The 18,261-nt window shown below is 45.1% G+C and overlaps 1 protein-coding gene across 1 annotated transcript in view; it reads left to right on the top strand.

Moving 5' to 3' along the window:
* LOC122940391 overlaps positions 1 to 18,261 on the top strand; it is a 1,778,572-nt gene that overhangs the window by 19,221 nt on the left and 1,741,090 nt on the right. The gene's annotated exons all lie outside the window — the stretch shown is intronic.

The raw sequence follows: 18,261 nt of genomic DNA on the forward strand, positions 1-18,261 counted from the left end.
TTCACACTTGTAAATGGCCAGTTATTTGCAGTCAAGTGGAATGGCCGATAGGATGTAACATAGTTTATATGGCTTAAAAAAGACATCTGTCTATCCAGTTCGGTCTGTTATCCTGCAAGTTGATCCAGAGGAAGGCAAAGAAAAAAACTGTGAGGTAGAAGCCGATTTTCCCTACTTTAGGGGGGAAAAATTTGTTCCCGACTCTAATCAGGCAATCAGAATAACTCCCTGGATCAACGACCCCTCTCTTGTAGCTATAGCCTGTAATATTATTACACTCCAGAAATACATCCAGGCCCCTCATGAACTCTTTTAGTGAACTCGCCATCACCACCTCCTCAGGCAGAGAGTTCCATAGTCTCACTGCTCTTACCGTAAAGACTCCTCTTCTATGTTTGTGTACAAACCTTCTTTTCTCCAGACGCAGTGGATGTCCCCTCGTCACAGTCCTGGGGATAAATAGATGATGGGAGTGATCTTTGTACTGACCCCTGATTTATTTATACATAGTTATTTGATCTGCCCTCAGTCATATTTTTTCTAAAGTGAATAACCATAATTTTGATAATCTTTCAGGGTACTGTAGTTGCCCCATTCCAGTTATTTACTTTAGTTGCCCTCCTCTGAACCCTCGTCAGCTCTGCTATGTCTGCCTTGTTCACAGGAGCCCAGAACTGTACACAGTACTCCATGTGTGGCCTGATTAGTGACGTGTAAAGTGGTAGGACTATGTTCCAATCATGGGCATTAATCCCCTTTTTGATGCAACCCATTATCTTATTGGCCTTGGCAGCAGCTGCCTGACACTGGTTTCTACAGCTTAGTTTGCTGTTCACTAAAATTCCTAGGTCCTTTTCCATGTCAGTGTTACCCAGTGTTTTACCATTTAGTATGTACTGGTGACTTTATTATTCCTTTCCATATGCATAACCTTACATTTGTCAGTGTTAAACCTCATCTGCCACTTATCTGCCCAAGTCTCCAATCTATCCAGATCCCTCTGTAGCAGTATACTGTCCTCTTCAGTGTTAATTACTTTACACAGTTTAGTGTCATCTGCGAAAATTGATACTTTACTATGCAAGCCTTCTACAAGATCATTAATAAATATATTGAAGAGAATAGGGCCCAATACTGACCCCTGAGGTACTCCACTAGTGACAGTGACCCAATCTGAGTGTGTACCATTAATAACCACCCTCTGTTTTCTATCATTGAGCCAGTTACTTACCCACATGCAGACATTTTCTCCCAGTCCAAGCATTCTCATTTTATATACCAACCTTTTATGTGGTACTGTGTCAAATGCTTTGGAGAAGTTCAGATACACGACATCCAATGATTCGCTGCTGTCAAGTCTAAAACTTACCTCCTCATAGAAACTGATTAAATTTAGTTTGACATGACCGATCCCTCATGAAGCCATGCTGATATGGCGTTATTTGCTTATTTTCATTGAGGTACTCCAAGATAGCATCTCTTAGAAAACCTTCAAACAGTTTACCCACGACAGATGTTAAACTTACCGGCCTATAGTTTCCAGGCTCTGTTTTGTACCCTTTTTGAATATTGGCACCACATTTGCTTTGTGTCAATCCTGTGGAACACCCCCTGTCAGTATAGAGTCCTTAAATATCAGAAATAAGGGTCTGGCTATGACATTACCTAATTCTCTTAGGATACGGTGGTGTATGCCATCTGGTCCCAGCAATATGTCTATTTTAGTCCTTTTAAGACTCCGCTGTACTTCTTCGTGGGTCAGACAGGGCACTTTTTATGGGGAATTTACTTTTACATTCTGCATTTTATCTGACAGTTTATTTTTTTCAGTGAATACAGTGGAGAAGAATATATTTAATAGCTTCGCTTTTTCCTCATCGCTGTCTGCAACTCCCCCTCATTACTTTGTAGAGGGCCGACACCTTCAGATTTATACATTTTACCATTTATATAATTGAAAAAAAATTTAGGTTTACTTTTATTCTCTTTGGCAATGAATCTTTCTGTCTCTAGTTTGGCTGCTTTTATTTGTCTTTTACAAATAAAAAATGTTTTCCTTGTAGTTTTTTAATGCTTCCTCGCTACCAGTCAGTTTAGTGATTTAAATGCTTTCTTTTTGTCATTTATTGCTTTCTTTACATTTCTATTGATCCACATTTGTTTTTTTTCTTGTTCATTAACCTTTTATTCCCATAAGGTATGTACCATTCACAATTAGGATATTTTTAAAAGCATCATAAAATCTATTTTGTGGCTGTATTTTTATTTTTTTTAGTTAGGTCTATGGCCTCTATTAGTTGACTACATTTAGCTTTTTTGAAGTTTTGGTATTTTTGTTCCTCCCTGAAGAAACACTCTTTTGAATGATAATTGGAAGGTTATTACTTTATGGTCACTATTTCCCAGGTGTCCTCCAACCTGCACGTCTGTTGTTCTGTCAGGTTTATTAGTTAATACTAAGTCCAGTATGTCCGTCCCTCTAGTCCGGTCCTAAACCAGTTGGGAAAGTTAATTGTCTTTGGTTATTGCAAAGAACCTGTATCCTTTGAGATATACAGGTTTCAGTTTCCCAGTCTGTATCTGGGTAGTTGAAGTCCCCCATAATAATGACCTCAGTAAGATTTGCTGCCTTGTCTATTTAGTTTAGTAGTACATTTTCTGTGGTCTCTTGTACAGGGTGGGCTATTTATATGGATACACCTTAATAAAATGGGAATGGTTGGTGATATTAACTTCCTGTTTGTGGCACATTAGTATATGTGAGGGAAGAAACATTTTTTAAGATGGGTGGTGACCATGGCGGCCATTTTGAAGTCGGCCATTTTGAATCCAACTTTTGTTTTTTCAATAGGAAGATGGTCATGTGACACATTAAACTTATTGGGAATTTCACAAGAAAAACAATAGTGTTGGTTTTAACGTAACTTTATTCTTTTATGAGTTATTTACAAGTTTCTCTTTGTTTAAAGCCATTGACATGTCGCCGAGGTTAACACGTGAGGAGCGGATAGAAATTGTGTTGATGTCTGGTGAACGCAGTAACCGGGCCATTGCAGCAGATTTCAATGCAAGACACCCTACGAGACCACCCATCTCCCATGCTACAGTAAGCAAACTGCTTGCTAAGTTTCGTGAAACTGGTTTAGTGTTGGGTTTGCCAAAATGTGGACGCATGAAATCTGTCTCTAATGAAGAAACATCAGTGGCTGTCCTAGCTTCTTTTAGCAAGAGCCCACAGCGTAGCACTCGCCGCATGTCACTGGAGAGTGGCATTAGTCAAACATCCCTTCAGCGGATATTAGCTGCTCACAAATGGCACCCTTACAAACTCCAGCTACTGCAGCATCTCAACGAGGATGACCCAGATCGGTGCACTGAATTTGCAGAATGGGCAAAACAAAAATTGGAACAGGACCCTCAGTTTATGCAGAAGATTTTGTTCAGTCATGAGGCAAACTTTTATGTGAATGGTGAAGTTAACAAACAAAACCACCGCTATTGGTCTGACACTAACCCACATTGGATAGATCCCTCCAAGACTGTTGGAACAAAAGAATTGATGGTATGGTGTGGTATATGGGGTACAAAGATAGTGGGACCATTCTTCATCAATGGAAACCTCAAGGCCACTGGATATGCGAAATTGCTACATGATGATGTGTTTCCCTCTTTATGCACTGAAGCTGGCACGTTCCCTGAGTTTTTTCAGCAAGATGGTGCACCACCACATTATGGGTGTCAGGTACGAGCATTCCTAGATGAACAGTTTCCCGGAAAGTGGATTGGTCGTCGTGGGCCAGTTGAATGGGCCCCAAGGTCTCCCGATCTGACCCCCTTAGACTTTTATCTTTGGAGTCATCTGAAGGCAATTGTCTATGCTGTGAAGATACGAGATGTGCAGCACCTGAAACTACGGATACTGGAAGCCTGTGCTAGCATTTCTCCTGCAGCGTTGCTATCAGTGTGTGAAGAGGGTTGCATTGACAATCCAACACAATGGGCAGCACATAAGGTTTGGGATTGCCTTATTTGCAAAAAAAATTCGTCCGGGTACCTTCCACTGTGGTGTCCCAATAGCGACAAATTTTTTGAAGGCCTCAGACTCCACCAGCTGGTATGGTAAAAGCTGGCGGGCTAAGAGTTCCGTCAAGCCAGCGGTCAGATGCCGGGCAAGGGGGTGACTCTGTGACATTGGCTTCTTACGCTCAAACATTTCCTTTACAGACACCTGACTGTGGGCAGATGAGATGGAACTGCTGAAGGTGAGAGGCGGAGTGGCGGGTGGTTGAGAGGGGGCAAGGAGGACAGCAGTGGTTGACGTGGCTGAAGATGCTGGACCAGGAGGAGGATGGTGGCTTTGAGCTTGTGTGCTGCTTCTACTCGTCATCATGTGTTGATCCCATAGGCGTTTGTGATGTGCGATCATGTGCCTTCGCAAAGCAGTTGTACCTAGGTGGTTGTTGGATTTCCCACGACTCAGTTTCTTTTGGCACAGGTTGCTAATGGCATCGCTGTTGTCGGAGGCAGACACACAAAAAAAATGCCACACTGCTGAGCTTTGCAATGACGGCATTCTGGTGGTGGCAACAGCATGCGTTGATTGGCGTGCTGTCTGGCTGACCCTGGTTGCCGATACATGCTGTCTGACTGTGCATCGTCATCATCAACCACTTCACTTGTATCTGACACCTCAGCAAAGGAAGCAGCAGCGGGTACAACATCATCATCATCACACTGTACGTCCATGTGTGTAATGCTGCCTGACTGAGACATATCCCTGTTATCTACATCCCCTGGCAATAATGGTTGCGCATCACTAATTTCATCCAACTGATGTGTAAATAACTCCTCTGAGGGATCAAGTGAAGCGGCTGTGGTGGCTGTGGTGGTAGTGATGGTGGTGGCGGCGGGCATGAGTGTGTTGACAAAAGCTGAGCTGGAGTAGGATGATGCGTCAAGGTTCTTAGCGGAAGCTGTTGAAGATTGGGTGTCCTATGTAAGCCAGTCAACTATTTTCTCAGAATTTTTTGGGTTCAGGGTACGTGGCCTCTGAACACTGGGCATTATTCCAGGGCCAGTGGAAATCAGAGCACCACGACGGCCCCTGCAGGGTGGCCTGCCTCTGCCTGACATTGTTTTTTTAGATAAGTGGTTTATGCGTGCAAGGTACTGTGCCACCCTATATAAGTTGTGGGCAGTGGGCACAGTACAGTCTGTGTGGGCCTCACACAGACTGTAATATAATTTTTTTATCTGCAAGGTATTTGAGTGAATGACACTCTGTAACGGTATGAGTGGAGGCCTAGCCAGTGGCCACAATACAGTCTGTGTGGGCCTGACACACACGGCCTTGCAATTTGCAAATGTGATTATATCACAGAAACATTTTTAATATAATTTTTTTTATCTCCAAGGTATTTGAGTGAATGACACCTTGTAACGGTATGAGTGGAGGCCTAGCCAGTGGCCACAATACAGTCTGTGTGGGCCTGACACACACGGTCTTGCAATTTGCAAATGTGATTATATCACAGAAAAAAATTAAATATTTTTTTATCTGCAAGGTATTTGAGTGAATGACACCCTGTAACGGTATGAGTGGAGGCCTAGCCACTAGCCAGTGGCCACAATACAGTCTGTGTGGGCCTGACACCCACAGGTTTGCAATTTGCAAATGTGATTATATCACAGAAAAAAAAATTATATAATTTTTTTTATCTGCAAGGTTTTTTAGTGAATGACACCCTGTAACGGTATGAGTGGAGGCCTAGCCAGTGGCCACAATACAATCTGTGTTAGCCTGACACACAGGGCCTTGCAATTAGCAAATGTGATTATATCACAGAAACATTTTTAATATAATTTTTTTAATCTGCAAGGTATTTGAGTGAATGACACCCTGTAACGGTATGAGTGGAGGCCTAGCCACTAGCCAGTGGCCACAATACAGTCTGTGTTGGCCTGACACACACGGCCTTGCAATTTGCAAATGTGACAGAATTTTTTAAATAGAATTCTTTTTTATCTGCAAGGTATTTGAGTGAACGACACCCTGTAACGGTATGAGTGGAGGCCTAGCCAGTGGCCACAATACAGTGTGTGTGGGCCTGACACCCACAGGTTTGCAATTTGCAAATGTGATTATATCACAGAAAAAAAATGATAGAATTTTTTTTAACTGCAAGGTATTTGAGTGAATGACACCCTGTAACGGTATGAGTGGAGACCTTGCCACTAGCCAGTGGCCACAATACAGTCTGTGTTGGCCTGACACACACGGCCTTGCAATTAGCAAATGTGATTATATCACAGAAAATGTTTTAATAGAATTTTTTTTATCTGCAAGGTATTTGAGTGAATGACACCCTGTAACGGTATGAGTGGAGGCCTAGCCAGTGGCCACAATACAGTCTGTGTTGGCCTGACACACAGGGCTTTACAATTTGCAAATGTGATTCTATCACAGACATTTTTTTTATATATATTTTTTTATCTGCGAGGTATTTGAGTGAGTGGCACCCTGTAACGGTATGAGTGGAGGCCTAGCCAGTGGCCACAGTACAGTCTGTGTGGGCTTGACACACACGGGCTTGCAAATGTGATTATGTCACAGAAAAATATTAAATATAATTTTTTTTTTATCTGCAAGGTATTTTCTGTCACACCCTGTATGAATGGTGTGCACGTGCTGTCTCTGACTGAGCCTGCAACCTCTCACATACGGGCAGCCAGGCAACTGCAATATATATATAAAGGGTCAAAGTTTACTCAATGATGATGTATAGGGGGCGGACCGAACGCGAACTTCAGCGGCGAACACGAACAAGCAACTCTAGTCACGAGCTAAAAACTATCAATTTTGTGCCAGTGTGCAATTGCCCCAATCCGGCTTACTGCAGATACAACTGTATTGATTTTGTAGTAAAAAGACCAATCATGTTAATGCTCCGTGTCTCTGCTATCCGGAACGGGGCTTGGATCTCTTTCACACAGCAGATTACCCACACGGGATCCGCTCGTGTGAAAGAGCCCTAAGGGTTTGCTATTTATGCAGGGAAACCATTACTAGTATTCTAGAACTGTCGTCCATGCATAAATAGCAAATTTAGACAATTTTAAATTCAGCTGACATCATATACTAAACATAAGACCACTGCCACCTAAACAGTGCCACCAGTTTTTGCTGGTATAGACGCGAACAGTAGACTCCTTATTACAGTCATTCCTCCAACACCTAAAGCTGGAGACCCTGTTACATGAGAGCTTCCCCCTCTGCAGTGGTCTCAGATTGTAGTTAACTGCTTTTTGATAGAAAATGGACGTACTGCTATTGAAAACTATTAACTGCCTGAATAATGTACGTTAAAAACTACTTTATCGTGTTCTTTTATTAAAAAAAATCGGTTCTCCACCGAATCTGGCGATCAGGCTAGTAGTGTGAACTGGTGTATAACGGATATTTGTAAATACTTCCTCCTCAACTCACACCAGAGTGAGTTGAGGAGGAAGTATTTATAAATATCCTTTATACACCAATTCACACTACTAGCCTGATCGCCAGATTTGGTGGAGAACCGATTTTTTTTTTATAAAAGAACACAATAAAGTAGTTTTTAACGTACCTTATTCAGGCAGTTAATAGTGGTCTCAGATTGGATGCTAATGCTACGTAGTCTAAGGGTGGCACAGAGAGCTCTGCAGAGTCAGGTTGGCACAGTATGAGGCTATGTAGGCTTAGTGTGGCACAGAGAGCTCTGCAGGGTCAGGTTGGCACAGTATGAGGCTATGTAGGCTTAGGGTAGCACAGGGCTCTGCAGGGTCAGGGTGGTAGGCTTAGGGTAGCACAGTGTGATAATCTACTGTATGTAGTGCACATAGTGGGATGTAGTGGGATTGTGTACTGTTATACTATTATAGTGTACATAGTGTGATAATGTACTGTATATACTGTTATAGTGTACATAGTGATACAGTATATGGTATATAGTGTGATAGTGTCCTGGACAATAGTGCACATTGTTTAATAGTGTACGGTATATAGTGGGACAGTGATGCTTTTCCTTGGTCACTACTGTCTGTGTGTGAGCCGACCCTAACGCTCATGCAGCCTCCTGTCCATGGTGCTTGCAGCCTCCTCTCTTCTCCCCTGTTATCTCCAGGACTTGCATTGACAATGAGAGTAGGGGTATCTGTAAGTCAGTCATGCTGTGACATCTGTGTATCAGCCAGGAGGCATGTGCTGGGCCCCACAACTGGTACACAGGCACATCACAGTCTGCTGCACCTATAAGCTGCTCCTTCTTTATTTTTATGGCTATGGGACAATAGAATGACCTGCCCTGAGGGTCTCCCTCCCGTGTCCTCTCTGTCTTGCAGCTGGCGGTCAGACCCAAGTCTGAGGTTGGTGTTGCTTGCTGCTGGTCTCCTGTTGGTGTGTCTAGCGCTGAGACCCTCGCTGACTTCTATAAGCAGGAGTCTGAAGCGCTCAGCCACTTTTCCTTACTGCTAAGCGCGGTAGTGAAGTCGGTCCCATAGACCTTCTATTGAGGCTGTCTTCAGTACCGCACTCAGCAGGGAGGAGAGATGGCGCTCGGCTGAGCGCTGCAGACTCATCACTATAGGGAAAAACAAGGCGCTCAGATTCGGGGCCCCCACTAAATTTCACTACACAGCAAGGCCACTTACCCAGCCAATGAGGATCGTGCACCTGCTTCCTTACTTCAGAGCGGTGTGTCATAAGCTCCGGCAGCCGGCTCAAACTGACCAATCACTAAGCTCCTTACTGTAAGGAGCTTTGTTATTGGTTGTTTCAAGCAGCAGCAGCATCGGTGCGCTGCCCTTGCCGTTCACAGCGCTTACTGCACTGATGAATGGCAGGGAAAAATCTAGGGTGTATTGGTACGCCTTATTTTTTTTCCAGGGAGTAAAATGGCATGAACAGGCGTCTATGATGCTTTTACAGGCGTTATTGCGACCTCTGCATAGGATGGTGCTTTTTCCTATAGTGTGCAAGCACGGCCACTGCTGATGGATTGCAGGGTGGTCATAACCATGGAAACAAGCAGTGTATAATGTGATGGAAAAATGAATCTAGCCAGCAAAGGAAGCAATATAGATATAATAATAACAAAGACAGGTGCACTCTGCAGTCTTACTAAACCCTCAAACTGATTTTAAAATTGAGAGATTAGCCAACATGTCCTACGGTGTAGGACATGTCCGAGCCCGAGCACCGCTCCAAGGTTTCTGAAGTGGCTCGGGACCTAACACTCACCTTCCTGTGCCATATGGGCAATACTAGGGGCCAGTGGGCGAATTACAGGAGCGTGAGGTCAGACTCACAAACAACTCGCCAGTTACCTCCAGCATGTAACCATGCTAGCAATGGGAGGAGGGAGGAGTCTGCGAGTCCCACTCAAGACTGGCTAATATGGCCCAGGCCTGGAGGTAACTGGTGAGTTGTCTGTGAGTCGGACTTCCTGCTCCTGTAATTTGCCTAGGTATTGCTCATACGGCACAGGTAGGTGAGTGTTAGGTCCCGAGTCACTTGAGAAACCTTGGCGTGGTGCTCGGGCTCAGACATGTCCTACACTGTAGGACATGTTGGCTAATCTCTCAATTTTAAAACGAGTTTGAGGGTTTAGTAAGACCGCAGAGTGCACCTGTCACAACCAGACAGCTGAGAAGCTCTGACAGAAGCCTTTCAGAACCTCCTCCTTGAGTTTTCTTTGTTTTGAATTTCAGTTCCTCATCTCGTTAGCCTCTCTCAGCTGTCATGTAGTTGGACTGATTGCATCCCTTTAAATTCCTCCCCATAATGCATTAGTGTGCGGCTTATACAACTTCCTGGAGTGTGTGTGCATGCTGATCCTATTTTCCAGCCTTCTACAAGATAAGTGTTGTACATTTATTTGTGATTTTCTGTTTGCTGGATCCCAGGTGACCCTGACTCCCTCCGTGTCTAGTGTAGGGAGCCGGTGATCGTGTCCCCTCACTATTGTAGGGTGTTCAGGTGGTATATAGTCGAGGTACGTGGATATGCGATCATCCACTATTGGGATTTTCGCATAGGCTGAGCAGTCAGGGAGAGTGCCAGGTCTTATGCAGGGGTCTCCCTTTTGTTCCTTGGTTTTGGATCCAGTAAGTCATATATTCATTTTGCATTGTCTTGTTTCTTGTACACCTTCCGTGACATTATAAGCCGCCAAAACCGTCTCAAGCATGGATCCGGTTTCACTTTTGACTGAACGCTTCTAGGGTCTTTCATTGGAGGTAGCTGATCTCCGTAAGACTCTCTCACTTTCTAGTGACCGGTTCAGCTTGCGTTCATGGAGTTTGTTCTGAGCCTAAGATCTCGCTCCCGGATACGTTCTCCGGGGGTAGTGAGAATTTTGTGCGTTTCAGAGAGGTTTGCAAACTCCATTTTCGCCTTCTTCCCCATTCCTCTGGTGATGAGGAACGGAGGGTGGGGATCATTATATCACTGCTCAGGGGTAACGCTCAGTCGTGGGCCTTTTCGCTGCCGGTGGGGGCACGGCCCCTCCGTTCAGTGGATGATTTCTTTTTAGCCCTGGGTCAGATATATGATGATCCGGATCGTGTTGCTTTGGCTGAGTCTATACTACGTCTGTTATGCCAGGGTAAACAATCCGCAGAGATATACTGCTCAGAATTTCGGAGATGGGCAGCTGATACTGGTTGGAATGATGCTGCACTCCGAAGTCAATTTTGCCATGGTCTTTCAGAGGGATTGAAAGATGCATTTGCCTTTCATGAGAGGCCAATCTCCTTGGACTGTGCTATGTCTCAGGCCGTTCGTATTGACAGGCGTCTTAGAGAGAGAGGAGAGATCACTCCTTCCTGTCATACTCAGTCCCAGGACAGTGCAGCGGTCTCATTCTATGCGCAGGGGTCTCAGTCGCTGTCAGCCCTTCTGAGCAGGAGCCCATGTAGCTGGGGTTGATTGCCTCTGACAATAGAAGATTCAGCCCGCATGGGAAGGTTTGTTTTTGTTGTGGAGGTATAAATCATTTGGCAAATGTTTGTCCCTCTAGGAGATTCAGGCAGTTTTCTGGGAGTAATAAAGAAACAAAAAGGAAAAAAAAATCTTTTAAAAATGTTCCATCTGTTACTATTGGCAGGGTTGAGGCGGAAATTGAAGGTTTTCCGTTTGCTTGTAGTTCCAGTTTTGTCCTGCCTGCCAGGGTGGCGCTAGAGAGCAAGAACATTTTTTGTGAGATTTTTGTAGATAGTGGAGCAGCTGTCAATCTCATTGATAATCATTTTGCGATAACTCATGGTTTCCAGGTGTGCACTTTGGGAAAGGATATTCCTGTTTTTGCTATTGATTCCGCTCCACTTTCTCAGAAATCATTAAAGGGCATAGTTCACAATATTCGTTTAATTGTGAGTGATGCTCATGTTGAGGATGTGTCATGTTTCGTCCTTAGCGGATTACCTACTCCTCTTGTGTTGGGGCTACCCTGGCTCACTAAACATAACCCCACCATTGATTGGCAAGCGAGGCAAATAAATGGTTGGAGTGACTTTTGCAGAGAGAATTGCCTCACGACATCTGTTTCTGAGGTTTCTACTAAGACTGTACCACCTTTTCTCTCTGAATTTTCGGATGTCTTCTCTGAGAGTGGAGTTCAGGATTTGCCCCCGCACAGGGAGTACGATTGCCCTATTAATCTCATCCCAAGCGCCAAGCTCCCTAAATCTCATTTATACAATCTTTCCCAACCTGAAAGGGTCGCTATGCGTGCTTATATCTCTGAGAGTCTGAGAAAAGGACACATACGACCCTGTTGCCGCTGTTTTTTTCTTTGTTAAGAAAAAAGATGGTTCTTTAAGACCTTGTCTGGATTTCAGGGAGCTGAACAGTATCACTATTCATGACCCTTATCCGCTTCGTCTGATCCCTGACCTGTTTAACCAGATTGTTGGGGCTAAAGTCTTTTCCAAATTAGATCTAAGAGGGGCATACAACCTGGTCAGGGTCAGAGAAAGAGACGAATGGAAGACGGCCTTCAATATCGCTGAGGGCCATTTTGAGAATTTGGTTATGCCTTTTGGTTTGATGAATGCCCCAGCCGTTTTTCAGCATTTCGTGAACAGCATTTTTTTATCATTTAATGGGAAAATTTGTATTAGTGTATTTAGATGACATTTTGATTTTTTTTCTCCTGATTTCAAAACTCATAAGGAACACTTGCGTCAGGTCTTGCTCATCCTGCGGGAGAATAAATTATACACGAAACTGGAAAAATGTGTGTTTGCGGTTCCAGAAATTCAATTTCTGGGGTTTCTTCTCTCCGCTTCTGGTTTTCGCATGGACCCCGAGAAGGTCCGCTCTGTGCTTGAGTGGGAGCTTCCTGAGAATCAGCGTTTTTTGGGCTTTGCCAATTATTACAGGAAGTTTATTTTGAATTATTCCTCTATTGTTAAACCACTCACTGATATGACTAGAAAGGGGGTAGATTTTTCTTCCTGGTCGGTAGAGGCGCGTAAGGCCTTTTCTAATATCAAGGAGAGTTTTGCTTCCGCTCCCATCTTGGTACAACCTGATATTTCTCTACCCTTCATAGTTGAGGTTGATGCTTCTGAGGTGGGTGTGGGTGCGGTCTTGTCTCAGGGTTCCTCTCCTGCCAAATGGCGACCGTGTGCCTTTTTCTCGAAGAAACTCTCCTCCGCAGAGAGAAATTACGATGTGGGAGATAGGGAATTGTTGGCCATCAAGTTGGCTTTTGAGGAATGGCGCCATTGGCTAGAGGGAGCCAGACACCCTATTACCGTGTTTACTGACCATAAAAATCTGGCCTACTTGGAGTGAGCCAAGCGTCTGAACCCGAGACAGGCCAGATGGTCTTTGTTCTTTTCAAGGTTTAATTTTGTTGTCACGTTCCGCCCTGTGGTTAAGAATGTGACGGCAGATGCCCTGTACGTTGTTTTCCGGGAGGTGGGAGTTTTGAAGACCCGGGTCCCATTTTGGCTGAAGGTGTGGTGGTCTCTGCTCTTTTTCCTGAATTGGAGGCAGAGGTGCAGGCAGCCCAGTCAGAGGCTCCTGATCTTTGTCCTCCTGGGAGGTTGTTTGTGCCTCTCGCTTTAAGACACAAGATTTTTAAGGAACACCACGATACGCTCATTGCTGGGCACCCGGGGGCAAGAGCCACAGTGGATCTCATCGCTCTGAGATTCTGGTGGCCTGCGCTTCGTAAGTCGGTTGAGGGTTTTGTGGCAGCCTGCGAGACTTGCGCTCGTGCCAAAGTCCCTCATTCACGGCCATCAGGTCCTCTCCTTCCCTTACCCATTCCTTCCCGTCCTTGGACGCATCTGTCCATGGACTTCATTACGGACCTGCCTCGTTCCTCGGGGAAGACTGTGATTCTGGTAGTAGTGGACCCTTTTAGCAAAATGGCGCATTTCATTGCCTTTCCTGGGTTACCCAATGCTAAGATGCTGGCGCAAGCGTTTGTTGATCACATTGTTAAATTGCATGGCATTTCTTCAGACATCGTTTCTGATAGGGACATGCAATTTGTTTCCAGATTCTGGAAGGCCTTCTGTTCTTGCTTGGGGGTTCGGTTGTTGTTCTCTTCTGCTTTTCACCCGCAGTCGAATGGTCAGACCGAACTCGTCAATCAGAATCTGGAGACATATCTGCGCTGTTTTGTGGCAGAGAATCAGGAGGATTGGTGTTTTTTTTTGTCCCTTGCTGAGTTAAATAACCGTCTCCAGGAGTCCTCTGATAAGTCACCATTTTTTGGTGCATATGGGTTACATCCGCAGTTTGGGACATTCTCTGGAGAGGGGTCTTCTGGTTTACCTGATGAGGAGAGGTTTTCCTCGTCTTTGTCATTTATTTGGCCAAGGATTCAGGGTAATCTGAAGAGGAGGAGTGAGAGATATAAGCGTGTGGCGGATAAGAGAAGTGTGCCTGGTCCGGACCTGAATGTGGGGGATCTGGTGTGGTTGTCTACAAAGAATATCAAACTGAAGGTTCCCTCCTGGAAGTTGGGTCCTAGGTTTATTGGGCCTTACAAGATCTTGTCCGTCATCAATCCCGTTGCCTTCCGTCTTGATCTTCCTCAGACTTGGAAGATCCATAATGTTTTTCACAGGTCCCTATTAAAACCTTATGTCCAACCCACTGTACCCTCCTCTTTGCCTCCTCCTCTGATTGTTTTTGATGGTAATCTTGAATTTCAGGTCTCTAGGATTGTGGATTCTTGCATTATCTGCAGTTCTCTCCAGTACCTCATTCATTGGGAGGGATATGGTCCTCAGGAGAGCATGTGGGTCCCAGTGGCGAACATTAAGGCCACTCGTCTCATCAGGGCTTTCCATAGGTCTTATCCTGAGAAGGTGGGCTCTGAGTGTCCAGAGTCCACCCATAGAGGGAGGGGTACTGTCACCGCCAGCTCTGTGAGAAGATCTGGCAGACGTTCTTCTCTACCTGTTGTATGATGTTCTTTGTTTTGGTTTCACTTTCTCATCTCCTTTACTTCTCCCAGCTGTCATCTATTTGCACTGATTGTCTCCCTTTATATTCCCTCCCATACTGCCTCACTTTGCGGTTTATATTTCTTTCTGGATTGTGTTCACTGCTTGAGGCTGCTTCTCCTGATTCCTCAGATAAGTCTGTTTCCTTTATTTGTGTTTCTTGCTGGCTTGATTGTAGGTGACCCTGACTCCGTAAGTATTAAGTGCAGGTAGCCGGTGGTCGTGTCCCCTCACTATTATAGGGTTTTCAGGTGTCACATAGTATAAGGTATGAGGGCATGCAATCGTCTACCATAAAGATCTTTGCATGGGCATAGCAGTCAGGGAGAGCTCTAGGGGTTTTATAGGGTTCACCCATATGCAGCCAGATGTTTATTTATAAGTTCCAGCTTTCTGCAACACCATCCGTGACAATAATAGTTGCATACAGTTACCGCTGCTTATGTGATACACCAAGAAATATCCAGAAAGGAATGAACCAATCAATATGCTATATGCCAGTCTCATCAATGAATGCATAAATATACCACAGGCCTATATAATTCAAACCTGGTTGGCTTGAAGAGACCAATAAGCATAACACCGTATAAAGTACCACTAACACTCGGTACTAACACATAAGAAGCGATAATAGCATAATAAATACATAGCAGATAACCAACCTGGCTGGAGGGATGGCCCGACGACCGTTTCGCTCACTAGCTTTTTCACAGGGCACTTACTTAGGCAGCGCGTGTCCTCCTCCTCCTCTGAAAATCCTTCACCAGGGAGCATCCGGGAATTTTATTTCTATCACCAAGTGCAGGAGTCAGGCACCAGGCTGTGCTGAAGGAGGAAGTAAAGGACCTGTGATGATGTCAATACCATGTGAGCATGTGTGGGAGGAGTAAGGCTCCAGGCTGTGCTGCAGGGGAAGTAAAGGACCTGTGGTGATGTCATGACCATGTAATCAGCTGTGGGAGGAGTCATGTAAATCACACGACCAGGATTATCTGCTCTGTGTATGCAGGGCTCTGTTGTGCAGTTTGTAATTCCAGTGTGTATGTAGCAGTGCTGTATGTGTGTGATGTTTATATGGATGAGCTGCATCGGTGTAATGTTTATGTAGTTGAGCTGTATGTGTGTAATGGCTGTGTTAAAGTCGCCCTAAATTAGAGCATTTGAGATGCACTCTGGTGCTCCAAATCAATGTACCCCCCAGGGGTTAATATCCACACGTGGTTGAGATACTAAACACTACACAGAAGCTGTTCAAAGCAATCTCTACCTTTTATTACATAGAGTAAATGTTATATACATCTTCAGAAGAGGGCAGTCCTCTCTGAGGCTTAAACATTGTTTCATTGGTCAAAACGGGGAAAAATAGATAAGAGAAACAGAGATAACACTCTAACATCTGCGCACCGTGCACCACTTTGGAATGTGAACTAATGTAAACATCAAGTAGACGCCATGTTCTAATGGCGTCTATTCTAACAAGAATACTACATAAGTCATGTGTGACACTTCAAGGAGGTGCTTCTCTAAAGGCAGTGGATAATATGTATATATCATCAAGCCATATAATTGGCTTATGCATTCATTCCTCCACAGTCTATACACCTCCTTTGGGACACCTGTACAAAGATGAGAAAACAGACACTTCCCACAGCACAGCTCTTTGCCCCCCCCCCCCCACCTCTTCTCCAGTCTTAAAACAAAGAGGCGGGTGGGAGGCACTTGGAAGAAAAAGTTAACCAATTACAGTCCTAGAGATACAAAACATAGAATAAAATTCACACATCTCTATCAGCTGTATGTATTTGCAAGCAAGTCATTTATGTGTAATATGCCTCTAAAGAGTTGTATATGTGTAATGTTCATGTACTACATCGGAGTCTTTGTCATGTCCATGTAGCAGAGCCGGCAATGTTATCTGCTGGTATCAGGGCTCTGTGTGTGCTCAGGAGATGTTTAGGGGTAACTCTATCGCCCGGATATTACCCCAATGTCAGACCCACCTCCAGGACCCGCAGCTGTCTCTAACCCAGAGCTCACACAGTGAAGGAGAGCGCCCTCCATTTATCTCATATGTGTGTGAGGGGGCGAGAGTTTGTGGTGTTCTAGAAGACAGCGGCTGCATCGTGAGGGAAGATATAGTGGAGAGCGGTAGAGGAGTCACAGAGCATTCAAGACGTCAATCTTCCTACGAGGGAGCTCTAGTGTATGGACTTGGGGGGGGGGGGGGGCACTGTATATTTCACTTAAAGGGGTTCTGCAGGTGTTTTTTTTACTGATCTGTACTCTGAATAGATCATCAGCATCTGATCGGCGGGGGCCTGACACTGAGGACCCCCACCGATCAGCTATTTGAGAAGGCAGCAGTTGGGGGCATCTACTGGGGGCCCTATATATTGGCATTATATACTGGCATACATTATGGGGGGCATCTACTGGGGGACATTATATAGGGGCTGTGACGGACCACTTGGCACCCTGACTGGGTGCCTCTGCCAATGGATGCTTCCTAGTGCTCACCGAGTACTTCCGAGCACTCCACCAGACACCATCAGCACTGTAGTTCCCACTTCCAGCATCTTTGCTGGGGTCTCGCTGTCCTCCACCCACCCTGGGCCCAAGACCAGGATCCAGCTTCCAGTGGGTAGTAGCGTGTTGTAATCCCAGGGGAGTATAATACCGATAGTAATCCCCAGAGTAAATATAGCTGTTCCCCCCACACATAAGACGAGGCTCTTGTCACGGTGGACAGGATATAAGATACATAAATCACAAAACAAGTTTTCTAGGCGAGAAGCTGGGGATAAGGTCACCTCCTAGCTAATCCCTAACTGCTCTCCCTATTCTGCTTTGCCCACATTCAGACCTTGAAGGTAGGAATATTGTGTCCTCGTGCCTAAGCTGAGAATACCCTAGAATCCCTGAGATGGGGAAAGGGGAAAAAGGGACAGCCTGCTCTTTCAGAACCAGGAGGGGACAGATGACACACAAAAGCCAAGACAGCAAACCAAAGAAATAAGAAACCAACTTATCTTATCTGAGCCGGAAAAGCCAATCCTTTACTCCTTACTTCCACAGACTGACTGAGCTATAACCCGCACGGCCCCCTGGGAGTGAAAGTTATTTAAGCCAATGACCCCACCCAGAGCACCTGGAGGGAGGCGGATCTAGCATGACTCCAAAACAAAACAAATGATTATACACGTGCTGCTAATCTGACAGACCTCCGCACATCGTCTGAGCAGGGCATGACAGTACCCCCCATTCTACGGGTGACCTCCGGACACCCTGGACCAACCTTATCCAGGTGGGATCTGTGAAAATCCCTAAACAGTCGGCTGGCACTGACATCCAGCGCCGGAACCCACATCCTCTCCTCAGGGCCGTATCCCCTCCAGTGTACCAGGTACTGAAGGGAACCCCGAAGAACTCTAGAGTCAAGAACCCTGGAGATCTCGAACTCTAAATTTCCATCGACCAGAACAGAAGGAGGGGGCAATGGCGATGCTTCCATCGGTCTCACATTTTTTCAATAAAGACCTATGGAATACATCATGGATCCTCCAAGTCTGTGGAAGATCCAGCGGAAGCGCTACTGGATTGATCACGCAGATATTTTGTATGGGCTAATAAATCTTGGACCCGGTTTCCAAGATGGCACTCTCAGTTTAATATTTTTAGTGGACAACCACACCAGATCACCCACACACAGGTCCGGACCAGTCACACGTCTCTTGTCAGCCATTCACTTATACCTCT

This window comes from Bufo gargarizans, chromosome 6, assembly GCF_014858855.1.
Source record: "Bufo gargarizans isolate SCDJY-AF-19 chromosome 6, ASM1485885v1, whole genome shotgun sequence".
Classification (NCBI taxonomy): Eukaryota; Metazoa; Chordata; class Amphibia; order Anura; family Bufonidae; genus Bufo; species Bufo gargarizans.